Source organism: Protopterus annectens, chromosome 6.part1 (genome assembly GCF_019279795.1).
Source record: "Protopterus annectens isolate FY-2018-M chromosome 6.part1, PAN1.0, whole genome shotgun sequence".
Taxonomy (NCBI): Eukaryota; Metazoa; Chordata; order Ceratodontiformes; family Protopteridae; genus Protopterus; species Protopterus annectens.
In genome coordinates, this window is record NC_056738.1 from 453897433 (window position 1) to 453911171 (window position 13739).

The 13739-nt window shown below is 42.1% G+C and overlaps 1 protein-coding gene across 2 annotated transcripts in view; it reads right to left on the minus strand.

Moving 5' to 3' along the window:
* The window catches only part of BZW1 (basic leucine zipper and W2 domains 1), a 948791-nt gene extending 936202 nt beyond the window's left edge, over positions 1–12589 (minus strand). Inside the window, exon 1 of one of the 2 annotated variants that reach the window (XM_044075876.1) lies at positions 12457–12589. The gene's annotated coding sequence lies outside the window, so the exon portion shown is untranslated. The remainder of the gene's footprint in view (positions 1–12456) is intronic. The other variant, XM_044075877.1, reaches the window with a different exon arrangement.
* Positions 12590–13739: the final 1150 nt, after the last annotated feature.

Below are 13739 nucleotides of genomic sequence, written 5' to 3' on the forward strand. Positions count from 1 at the left end.
CAGCCCCAGAGTGTTTACAAAGTGCATGCCAGTTGTCACAGCTCACCTGCGACTTCAAGGTTTTCAGATTTTTCCATATCTAGACGACTGGCTCCTCTCCACCCCCACCAGACACCTATTGGAGGAAGCCCTGGCATACTCTCAATATTATCAAAGTTGGGCATAAACTGGCAGAAATCCAATCTCACCCCTTCTCAGTCCACAGAATTCATAGGGATCATTTTAGACTCAAGCTTGCAGAGCGTCCATACCGGAACACAGAATAACAAGAATCAGACAGCAACTGTTACCAGTTCTCTCAATGGAAAAGTCCACAGCTCACTCGATCCTGCAGCTGTTGGGCTCCATGGCAGCTTGCATCACCATTGTCTCCTTAGCCAGGTTTCACATGAGGCTTCTACAATGGCTACTGCTCACCCAATGGCATCCTTTCCAGCTTCCCCTTTCAGCCAAGATTCACATAACTCAGATGCAAACAAGATCTAAAGTGGTGGTTGAACCACAACCAGTCACAATGGTCTCGCCCCTACTCCCCTCAGCAGCCCAGTGACCATGAACGCCTCCCTGATGGGGTGGGGAGGGCTATGTCAGGGTCAGACAGTCCAAGGCACTTTGTTCGAAGTGGAGGCCCATCTGCATATAAATGTTTTAGAACTGAGAGTGGTGCTTCTGGCATTGCAGGCATTCCATCCCTTGCTGCCATCAGGGACAATTGCGATACAATCAGACAACATGGCAGTAGTCTGGTACATCAACAAACAGGGCGGAACCAAATCCTACCCCCTCTGTCGAGAGGCCATGAGGATATGGCAATGGCTACCAACTGCTTTCTGCTAGCAATGCACATTCCCAGGAGTTCCAACATGATAGACAGACTCAGCAGGTACATTCTTCAGCCTCACGAGTGGTCCCTGAATCCTCTCATAGTGGCGATCTAACACAGTTGGGGCCATCCATGCTGCGACCTCTTTGCATCCCCGACCAACTTCAAATGCAGCAACTACTTTGCCCTGATTCCCCCTCTGGGACAGTCACCCAGGGACGCTCTAGTTCACGATTGGCTCTCGGGTCTTCTTTATGCCTTCCCACCCACTCCCCCTCATTCCCCAGTTTCTAAAGAAAGCCAGTCTATTGAAGAGCAAAGTGATCCTTATTGCTCCATATTGGCTTAGTCAGATTTGGTTCCCCTTTGTGGCCTCACCTGCTAGATCAACCATTGATTCTTCGTCCAACCTTAGAGTTTCTCCCATCCGCAGAATTTCACCCCAACCTGCACAGTCTGAAGTTCACAGCTTGGCTCCTCCAATTCCCTTGACTGCCAGGCAAAATGATCTTCCCTCACAAGTACGGGATATTCTTCTTGCATCTCATAAGCCTTCCACTAGAATGACTTATCTAGGCAAATGGAAAAGATTTACCTGTTGGCTGAAAGATAAGGAAATTGATACCTTTTCAGCACCGGTGTCGATGGTACTATCTAACCGCCCTATTTCAATCGGGACTGTCAGCATCTAACATTACAGTACATTTGGCTGTGATTTCCAATTTCCACGAGAAAGTCCAAGACTCCTCCCTCATGTCTCAAGTTGTAAAGCCTTCATAAAGGGTGTGAATCATCTGAAACCCCCTTTCAGAGAACCTATTCAACCTTGGGATTTATCTTTGGTTCTTCAAGCTCCGACACTGCCCCCTTTTGAACCAGCTGCTTCATGCGACCTCAAATATCTGTCGTGGAAGACCTTGTTTTTGGTCGCTATTACTTCTGCCAGACATCTCTCTGAGCTTCAGGCACTATGTACAAAGAGTCCATACTTGACTTTTCATCCAGACAGGGTATCCTTAAGAACTAACCCTTCCTTCTTGCCAAGTCATTTCTGAATTGTCTATTAATCAGACCACTGAATTGCCAGTGTTTTTTCCTGATCATTCTAATGAAGGAGAGTACTGCCTACATATCCTAAACGTACACAGACAACGCCTTTTCCATTTGCAAAGGACTAAATCTTTCCGTAAATCAGATCAGTTATTCTTGGCTTTTTCTTGATCTAGATTAGGATGTGCTGTTGCTAAGGTCACACTGGCTAGATGGTTAAAAAGACACTGTGACCCGTATTTATTCGGTACACAATACTTCTTTGCCAGCTACCATCAAGGCTCATTCAACAAGGTCAGTGGCAACTTCTGCTGCCTTCCATGCCAGAGCTTCTTTACATGACATCTGTGCAGCTGCAACTTGGGGCAACTCCTCATACCTTCATCAATTTCAAGTTGGACTTGGTCTCCAGGGGAAGAGAATCTTTTGGTTCTATGGTGCTCAGGAATGCCCTTCCATGAAAGCCTCCCAGGAATAGAGGTAGCTGGGGACTCGTCCCATACATAAGGAAGTGGACGAGGATTAACAATATCAGGTAAAGTTATGTCTTACTTTAACGTTCCATCTGTATTGTTGATCCTCGTCCACTCATTACGACCCTCCCTCTTCCCCCTCCTATGGCTTCTAGTGGATTTCACCATCCTTCTCTTTAGGTCATTTGACCAGAGATAGCCAATACCTTTTTCTGACTTAAACTCAATCCGAGGTAACAGGGAGAGGGGGATTATGGGTAAGACTGCTTAGCTCAAGAGTTTATCGCTGGCGCGAGCTTGGTATATGGCCGGCTCGGTTCAGATAACAGAACCGTAACCCATACGCAATGAGTGGGCGAGGATCAACAATACAGATGGAACGTTATGATAAGACATAACTTCTTTTTTTCCCCCTGTAACTATAGGAATATTTTCAGATACAGATCTAAATCAGAATTAAAACTGGACTTGCAACAGGCTCAGCTATTGTAAAACATTTACAAGGTAGACTGCCAAGAGCTGCAGCAGACTTTAAGAGCATGTTTGATGTGGGAACTGGTTGAAAGATGAAATTAAATTAGTTATTTGATTAAGCAGAGACCTCAAGACCTTGATTAGTCACCTGGACTGTTCATGACTACTTTACTGGTTGGTTTATGGTTTCATTTGGTACTGGCTGTGTAGCTTGTCCCAGATTAAAGTTTACTGGCTTAGGCCCAGAAATATTTTTTGATTAAAGTAAGTTTTGTTTCAGAAGTAAGTTATCTTTTGTGAACTTGTTAGGTTTCACAGTTGATTGCCAAGGACAGCAATGGGTCACGGCTGACTGATTCTTCTGAAGGGGACTTGTACGTTTAATGATTTCTAAGACTTTGAACTGGACACTATCCATAGGAGAGTCATTATTGGATTACATTTCCTTAATTGAGAGTCAATGAAAATTCATGAAAAGTAGCAAGCTTTAGTCACATCACCATATCCCACATAGCCCCAGCCAGTTTTGTATTTACCTGCATGAACGGTAGCCGATTGTTTTTCTTCCCCTTTTTCACAGTACTCGCACCTTCTTGGTGCTTGCCCTCCTGGTTTTCACCCTTCACACTCCACCTCTCTAGTCCTAAATTACCCCCCTTTAGCTAACTTCCCCCCTGAGCTTACTTCTAGCAGACACCATCTGTGGCGCCATTTTTCAAATCTAGTTTAGCATCCACATCCCCTAGTGTCGGTCCTGCGGTTGGGGCTGTGTGACTCTCTACCCGGTAGGTCTAATATAATAAAATAGTGTAACGGCTGAATGTCATTTGTATTTTGTATTGCAAACACCAGCAGAGGCTGTATTTTGTAAAGTTGTGCAATACTGAGGTAATGCTTTCTTCAAGGGCTTTGCAAAGTTAATACTTATTGATATATCAGATTAACTTATCACTACGATTGACAGAGTGTAAACACCTGAAGAGACTGTAGCATTGAACATTACTGAGGCGATGTTATCCATTAATGAACATTGTGAACTTAATCATTGGAATTCAGCTTATTAGCTTAACGCTAAGACAGACAGTACATAATGGCCTGTACTCTAAACCCTGACAGCGACTGGGTTTATAAATGTGGTAATAGCTATATAATTGCCTTAGTCAGTGTTATTGTGGAATAGGAACTTCCTGGGCTCAACGGATTAGCACCGATAGGATTGTACGCTTACCACTGTTAACTTATAGGGTTCTTCGGTAGATGCAGTTTGCCTTGGCTTGCAACTGGGGTTTAAATCGTAGCTACAGAATTATCCTGTGAGGTTGCGCCGATTGTGGGCACCTCACATATATTGCTTTATTTACTGCTTTCCAACACTACAAAAGGACGCCATCTAAATCAAACCTCGGGAAAGCCTGCCTCTCGTGTAACTGCATCACAGTTATGTAATGTTGCTACCCATAATTTTGTTTTAAAGCCATTACCCTGTATGCCTGCTTGTTTTTTGTTAACACTTGTGACTTAAGGATTCTGCCTAACCTGTTGTACTGCTAGCTTGCATTTCTGTTCTATTGCCTGCTTTGAAATGGCTTTTTTTTTGCTAACCATAACTTTTCTTTAACTTTTCTTTTGGAATAGGAACATTTTTTATTCCCTCGTGCTTGAGGACAACTGTTCTACTGTAGCACCTTTTAGTTAACTGTTGTCTCTACTACCTATCTGCGCTTCAACATTTTCAACACTGCCTTTCTCATCTCTCTAAGCTGCCTCTTCTTTCTTCTAGTCTGTTTTCTGTACACCCCTCTCTTCCTGATATCCCTTACTACCGCTCTCCCTTACCTGCCTATCCTTGCTTTCCACATCACCTCAGTGTCTCTCCCCTTTTACAGTCTACCTACTCAGGTGCTCCCTCCCTGCAAGACTCAACCACCTCACTGCCTACTCCAGAAGTCACCTTGAATTGTGTGCTACCCAGGCAGCACTGTACGCTGCTACAAAAAGGACATCATTACTCTGAGGTCAATGTATGTAACCCTGAGAAATAAACTTGCAAGCTTTAATTCTACCTGCAATTGTTAATCTGACCTCCCGTGTGCACATTAGCAGCCCGCCACTGCCCGATGCTCCCCTCTAGCTGTTAAGACATTTAAAATAAATTCAACCCTACTACAGTGAAGAGAATTACGCTAGCTTTCTCTTCACCTTCCCCTTCTGCCAGTAGGTGGCAGCAAAGACTGCGACAAACCATTCGCACAATATTACTTTCCTAAAGTGTCTACCTAGGGATAACAGCTATTTTTCACTTTTTCTTCCACTTATTTTATGTGCTAACACCCACTACCCTGCAGGACTACCCAACCCAAAGTGAAACCCTCCCAATATTGCCTCCATTACTACATAGCTCTAGCCAGTTTTGTATTTACCTGCATGAACTGCAGCTACTGATAGTTTTTCTTCCCCTTTTCACAGTACTCATTCCTCCTTGGCTCTACCCGCTCCGTTTGCCCTGTGGGCCCACTCCGCTCCCCTACCCTGCCCCCAAATTCCACCCACCCCCACTACAACTACATTTATTTTCACCCTGATCTCCCTCCCTCTCACCACCAACTAATCAAGCACTTTTCCTCCACCCCTTCCTCCAGCCTACCTGACTGACTTCCACACCCCCTCCCTCCTCACTCACATTACCCTCCTCTCTATTACATCTGACAGGCTCCAGCTAACATGCTCTCTCAACCCCAAAACCCTCATTTCCTCATCATCCTACTTCCTCTATACCATGCCACCTCCTATACCCACTTCCATCTACACCTCCCACCTCTTCCTCCACACACTTCCACAACATCTCAGCTTCTCTAGTTCCCTCCCACCCTATCCTCCTCTTAAAAGTAAAAAACTTTTCCCAATCACTACCAAATACTACAAACCTAAACATTCTCTACCAGACTCTTCCGTCTAAGTACAAACCAAATAGTCATTCCTTTTCTTCTCTTACCTTTGCTTAACCGGTGACAATAACCCTAACCCTGGACCAAACTTCTCTCAAACTAACCCCCCTAGCATCCACAATACATCCACCAGTAAATACCTCAAATTCCTCACCATCAACACCCAAAGCTTAAAAAATAAATAAACCCTCTCATGCCTGGCTCGATCACAACTCACCTGACATTGTAGCCATCTCTGAAACCTGGCTAAAACCTCATAAGTGACTGAATTCCTTCCCCCTGGATATCAATCACTTTGATCTGACCGCCTAAGTAGAAGAGGTGGTGTTGTAGCATTAATTTACTCCAACCAGCTGTCCTTTTCTCCACATCCTAAACCCATCCCTTCTTTCAATAATGCTGAACTTGTAACTGGCCTACTAAAAATAAACCATAAAAGCATTTGCTTCATTTCCCCCTATATTCCTCCAGGTAACATCAATACCCTGGAAGACAGTCTCATGGGCATCCTCAAATATTAAGCTAGAAACCTACATATTGGGAGAAATAAATATAGACTGGAACAAAACCGATAACCCCAATCCCACCATGTCAATCTAACTACACTCAGCTTAACTCCATTACTAGGCCTAACGAAACCAACCCCCCAGGCTCCATACTAGGCTGATCCTAGTACCTCATCCAAGTAGTCAAAATACGGCGTCATTCCTGACCCTTTAGGAGACCACCTCCCAGCCTTCACCCATCGAGCTACCATCATTTCCCCACACGCCCACCAGTTCATCCACACTCAATTTCTCTTAACTTTAATCCCACTACTTTCTCAGATTCCCTTAAGTATACTAACTGGAATCTAAAAACTTCCATTAGCCACTGCCGTCAACTTTTTCAATACAACATTCTTAAACATCCTTAACTCCCTAGCTCCAATAAGAACAAAGAGTAAAAACTAAGACAGCCCCATGGCTTACCAAAGACACCAAAAAGATTATGCTACAAAGATAAATCCTGGAAAACATACCTCCAATATAAACAGCCAGAAATCTTACTTAAACAGCTAAGAAACCTGGCCAAAAAGTTAGATAAAAAGTCTTACTACATCAAAATACAAGTAAATTATGCAAAAAAACCCAAACAATTTTGGAACTCAATTCCCTCCTTAGGCCAAGTACTAAAAACAACCCCTGTCCAGACTCCAGCAAATATTACCTAGAAATTGCCTCGCTATTCAATACCTTCGTCACCACTTGCTGAGCTAACCATGACCTTTAACAATAACCCCCTACCCACATCTTCCTCTCCCCCCTACTTTCAAACTCAAACCCATCTTCACCCACCTAAAAAACTCCTCTCTAAACTAAAGCCTTGCTCCAACGCCCCCAACATTCCTTCCTCCTTAAAAATAGCCTCCTGATTAATAGATCCCTACTTGAAACCTATGTTCCCAAACTATGGCATGCTGCATATATTCTTCCACTTCACAACGGTGTCAAAAACTAACCTCTCTAATTTCCGCCCCACAGCCATCCTCTCTCCAATCTTCTTGAAAAATGTATCCACCTCCAGTTCTTGCCAGTCCTTACCAAACACCAGCTACTCTCCCCTACCAAACACTGCTTCCGCCCAGGACACAGTACCAACACTGCCCTTCTCTCATTCTTACATACTGTCAATTTAGCCCGTGACTCTGATAAAATAGTATCCTCAGTTCTGTTAGACTTATCTAAAGCTTTCGATACCATCTCCCATACCCATCTTCTAAATCTAAGCTCAATCTTCCACAGCACACTTTACTGACTCTCCAGCTATATTTCTGACAGATCCCAGGCTGTAAAATGGGGCCAGAGCACCTCCACCTTCCTACTTAAAGGATCCATACTTGGCCCAGTACTATTCAATATCTTTAATGACTTTCACAAAGCCATACCCAATATGCTGACAATTCTACTTTTGATCTGCTACGCCTCTAACCTAACAGATTTCCAATCACTGACAGCCTTTTCAACAACCAAAAACTGGATGCTCCAAAATTAGTCCTCACTAAATGGCAACAAAACTAAAATCCTTCTATTCTCTCCTTCAAAAGCATCCACTATTGATAAAAATTCACTTCAAATAACCAGTCATAACTCCATTAGAGGTCGTTCCCGCTGCCAAACTTCATGGTGTCACCACTGAACACCTAAAATTTAAACACTCACATCCAGCTAAACAAAGAAAACTCACAAAACTCCACCTACTTTATAGAAACAACTACTTCCTCTAAGACTAACCTCTTGCCACAACCTATCTCCTTCCCTACTGTATGGCGTCCCTCGACTCACCAATTTATTCTCCACACACCCCCAAACTGGAAGTATGTTGCAATAAAATCTCCAGATTTGCTACCAAAGCCAACTCCTCCTCTCATCACTATTCCTCCCTTCACTCATTAAATTGGTTTGAACTCCCCAACCAACATGGGTTTCTCCAAATCACCACAGTCCACAGATTACTGTTCCAACACAAGTGCCCTGCATGCACTTTCCAATATCCTACAACCATATACCCCCCATAAAACCCTTAGATCTACCCAACAAAATCTAATCACTGTCCAAAAACCCAAGCACCCAGCTGGTCAACTTCTGCTCTGTTCAAACTCAGCCTCTCTACAGGTTACGTACCCACAGAATGGCACACAGCAACAGTTACCCTGCTCCACAAAGGTGGAGCCACAATGGACCCCAGGAACTATCGCCCTATAAGCCCGACTAGCCTGGTCTGCAAGGCTATAGAACGCATCATCATGGAACTCATTAACCAAGACATTGGGTACCTCCAAACCTTGGACCCTACCCAGTTTGACTTTAAGGGCAGATCATGCCGCCTAAACCTGGTGGACTTCTTTGAGACTGTTACCAAGGCATTAGATGAGGTAAAGTAGGTCCACACAGCCTACCTAGACCTCGCAAAGGCTTTGACATAATTCCCCATTCTATTATACAGACAAGCTCACCAGCTTGAACATAAACCACTGTCACGAGATGGGTTTCCAACTGGCTCATGGATAGAACCCACATGGTGAGAGTTGCAGGCTCTGTGTCAGACTCTAAACCGGTTACAAGGGGCGTCCCCCAGGGCTCAGTCCTAGGACCCCTGTTCGGTATATACTTCTCAGAGATACAGGCAAGCATAGGACTATGGCTGACCAAGTTCGCAGACTACTGCAAACTAGGGGCCATAACTGATTCTCCAGCTGATACACACCCTCCAGATGGGTCTCACGGAGACGGATACCTAGTGTCAAAACTCATGGCCTCAAGCTAAATGCCAAAAAGTGCAGTCACCCCCTTTGGAAAAAACAAAGTACCCATGAACTACCACATAGGTGGTAGTCCCCTAAATACAGAAAATGTAATAAGGGATCTGGGGACCCAAGTAGATAGTAATATCTCCTTTGATAATCATATTGCCAAGGTGGTTAGAAAATCCTATGTGGCCCACCTAATCACAAAAGGGTTCGCATCTAGAAAAAAAAAAAAAAGAGGTTATTGTGCCTCTAGATATCACTCATTAAACTCATCATAGAATACAACGCCCCATTTGGGATGTACCTTACAACACACCTGCAACAGCTGGAAAGACCACAAAAGTACCTCACCAACAGGATTACTGGCCTCGAAACAGATACCCAACTCAAGAAACTCCAGCTGTACTCTGTTGCATACCGCTTACTCAGATGATCTCTGCCTGACATACAAGGACATGTCCAACCCAGAATTGATGCTCCACAAAAAAAAAAAAAAAATCCCGGAGAGTCGCACGCTATAAACCTCACAACGATAAATAGGACATGCTGGAGGGATAGATTCCTATCCCAGAGACTCCCTATGCTTTGGAACAGGATTCCAATATACATCAGGCAGAGCCCCCTCACTAACACTCTTCAAGAGAAACCTTAACGGGTGGATGGGAAACAGAAAATTTACCCCAGGGATCACTGCAGTGGCTCTGCTGGACAGACACAGGGAACTAAACTATGGGGGTGGCGAAAGCCAACACATTCTGGCTAGGCTTATAAATGCCCTTGGGCAGATAGCCTAGTACTTACCTATGACCCTACCCTTCTCCTTAGCTAAAAAATGGAATACCCTTCCATCCTGAGGACATGTAACAACCTTGAAAACTTTAAAACTCTTCATTTCCTTTATTTAAACAGGAAATACAACTGTACTCTTCAACCATTACCTCTCAAGCTCTCCTCCACCGACTCCTGGCTAACCTTCTCACCTAGCTAACCTCTCTCAAACAGATTGTATAAATAACTAAATCTAGCCACCAGGCTTTTTGCCTGTCTCTCACCTAAACAAGACCGCAATTGACAAAGTTTGAAACGCAAAGTTTCCTTTGCTTTTATCTGTTTGCAATGCAAAGTTATTTTTTGAATACTACCTGTTTGTAATACAAAGTTCCTTTATAATTATTCATGTAACTAAACTATGTATTGTGGAGCTTTTCTCCCAGGGCCTCCACTGAAAATGGGCTCCCCTAGCCCAGTGGACCTCCCCGGTCATCAAACTGAATGAAGTAATATAAATAAATCTGTACACTGGGTAGGTGGACTGGGTCAGACGACCATCTACAGACACTACTTGGGCTTGATGGCATGGCAGATAAGATAAAAAAAAATGTTAATAGTAGAACGCAATTCTCACTCAGTACAGCAGCACCATACCTTACTGCAATAATTCCAGAATGCCTACACCAGATTGGGGGGTACTTTATCAAAAAAGGTACCAGATAGTAATGACCGACTTAAAACAAACTTGCACAAACGTCCCTGAAAATAAGTGTTTGTTAACACCAACTTCTGTGTTATTTCTTCAAGTACGGAAGCTTTTAAAAAGCGTGTACTAACATTTGTTAATCAGAAATGCAGCTGTTCTAGCAAGCAGGATCTACATCTACTTCACAAAATTCCTTCATGGAAACGGCCAAGAACAGAAATCTAGTTGATCAAAGTGGATCGCGGACAGGCAAATGTTCTGTCCATATACACACTGAACTTCGGGATCAGTCACTATCACTTCATAGCTCAAAACAAGAAAGATTCAAACCTAAATAGGGCAGCAGTTGGGTTGGTGACAACTTGCCAACAATGCTATTGCATCTAGACACCACGACAGGAATGACTTGTACATTTTTCAGTTCTAAACTTCTACATCAAAGGAAAATCACAAAGCTAGAAATAATCTGAAAAGCTACACAACTGTTTTTGGCACTCCTAAAATTATTCTAACTACAGGATAATTAACTTCCATACTTACTGATTTTAAATCGACGTTGCATAGCACTAAATCAGTAATGTCAAAATACGTTAATGACTTCTGGAAAACAAAACTACAGAACATGTAGCGAGACTATTATACAAGAAAAATGCATTTTCCGCTTTACAAGGAGCTCGAAACTCAAAAGTTATTGCAGAATAAAAGAACCAAGGAATGGTAAATCTGCAAAACATTGTATACCTGGCGATGTGAGAAACCATTGCTAGCATTACACAGTACACAGATGAGTCAGAGACAAATTAACGCATTAAATGCTAGTTAGCCTAAGTGCTTTGAGACCGTAATATTGGTGACTTTTAAAAAAGTTTTGGTAAAAGTTTGATTTTAATTGCTCTCTGGTAAAGAACGCTGGCACAACCCTTCCCCTTTTACCACTCACTCCTAAGATATATGGAGCATGTATTTTAGGACTCTCCCATATAAAATGCTGCGTATTTAGCATGCTTCTGATATCCATAACTCAAAAATTAATCGCAAATCAGTGTAACACAAGGGTCGCCGCAGTTAACGGAATTATATGGCTTTCCAACCTGCTCCACCCTCCATCACACGTCTGTACTTCTCAGACTGCCAATACTTCCACGAGTACAACCACTCGAGTCCCCCGATTTGTTCCGGAAACAAAAATAATTCCTGAGCTGACAAATACAATGCGGCCTATCATTGCCAGCCAAGCCTTCTCACGAGAAAAAAAAAAAAAAAAAACACTAAAATCCATAAAGCAGGCCCAACCCAAAGCAGATTCCTTCAGAGACCATATCAAGGCGTAGGCCTCAGATGACAATTGTCAACATAGCCAGCAAACAGCAATTTCTCTAAGCATGTTTTTAAAAAGCCAACAATATCACGATTGTTATAAACTAATTAAAACACTACACCCTCTAAATAGAAATCTCATACCAGCTGGACTATGAATGAACAGCTCCGCAACAAAGAACCATGTGGCAGGTAATATATCTGAACTACCTGCGTAAACAGTACACAGCCGTTACTACTAACACAAAAAGACAAACCTTTTTGAGAAAGAAATGCAATTGAATTAATAATAATTCTACCATACACCACCACTCCTTAAAACACACGATCTCTGTACTCCAGGGCAGTGAAGTGGAAAACACAAACATTTTACAGTAGTTACTTTCATACATCCAAACGATCCAAAAACACAGTCACTATGTCTTCCTCAAAAACGTTACATCCTACAACTACATGCTTCCCCACATAAAATTAGAAAAAAACTCTTATAAACACATGCAACGTAACTAACTGCTATAACGTATATTCGCTTAATAACACACCAAGTCCCATTGTTTTCCTTCATCAAAATTATATAACAAAAAGCAAAACTCATAAATAAAAGTTACCGAATTTAGATCTGGATCTTAAATAGCCAGAAACTTCAACTTGGGAACCGCGTACCACCTAAGGCTTTCGCGGCTGTTAAATTAAAGGAATGCAATCCGATATGTTTTCCTTCGGCCAAATAAATAACCTCTGGTCACGACCAATTCGTGTAGTGGGGTGACAAATATTATTACTTCATAAAAGTTGACCAAAAGCAATAATATTAAGACACTTAAATAGTAATCTGATTTTATATAACACGTTACACGTCTAAAACATCTTACATATATTATAAAGTTTGAGCAAATAAGATTATTTCCTAAACACCCCTACAAAGGCTACCCTATGCTTTTATATATGAAGTCTAGGTATGGCGTCATGACGTACACGTCAGAGAGTAGATTGCGGTAGTTAGGATAAACTAAAAAGTTTTTTTTTACGTAATATTACGTTGACATTAAAAGCATGACATAAAGTGGTTCTATCTGGAGCGGTAATTCAAATTAGAATATAACACACGACACAATTCCTTGCAGTAAACCAGTACATTATTTAAATCTGTGCAAAAATCAGTTGTGGTAGTTCATAAGGAAGTGATGATCTGTTTTCATTTTTTTTTCTTTTTTTTTTTTTTTTACTTTTGTCTGCATACCAACTAGTGTCATTTCAATAATGAGTTTTTACTAAGAACTGCAAGGAAAGTAAAATGTTCGCCTTTAAGTGGGCGTTCAAAGCAGGGATGTCAATCAAGTAAAATGGGCGTTGCTTGCTATTCAGTTATCGAGCTATTTACCTATTATTCAGAAGTTCTCGCGCAGAATTATGCTGTTGTGTATAGTATTACAATTTTTGTTTACTTAAAGACATCTAGGTATTAAACTATTCAGTTCTGTGAGATTAGTAGTATTACTATTTTTCATTACTTGGACATTTACGTTTTAAACTATTCAGTTCTGTAAGATTAGTTGCCCTTGCAACTCCCACTGTAATATCACCCACCCCATCCTCCCACTACTTTTCTTTCCACCCCACTAACTACCTTGATTATAGAAAGCTCGGATGCTCATAAGCGTTAATACTTATCATACAGCAGGAACTTCTTATTGTAACAATTGTTAATATCTGTTATGTACTTAGCAGATGATAAAGTTTCGAGTTGTCTGCTGATATGCTGTGTTCTTCATCTGTAACTGTTTGTTATGTTGATCAAATTGTTAATTGCTATGTAAATCCAATGTAACTACTGTCTGTATATTTTTAACTGTGGAGCTTTTCTTCCCGGGCCTCTGCTGAAAATGGACCT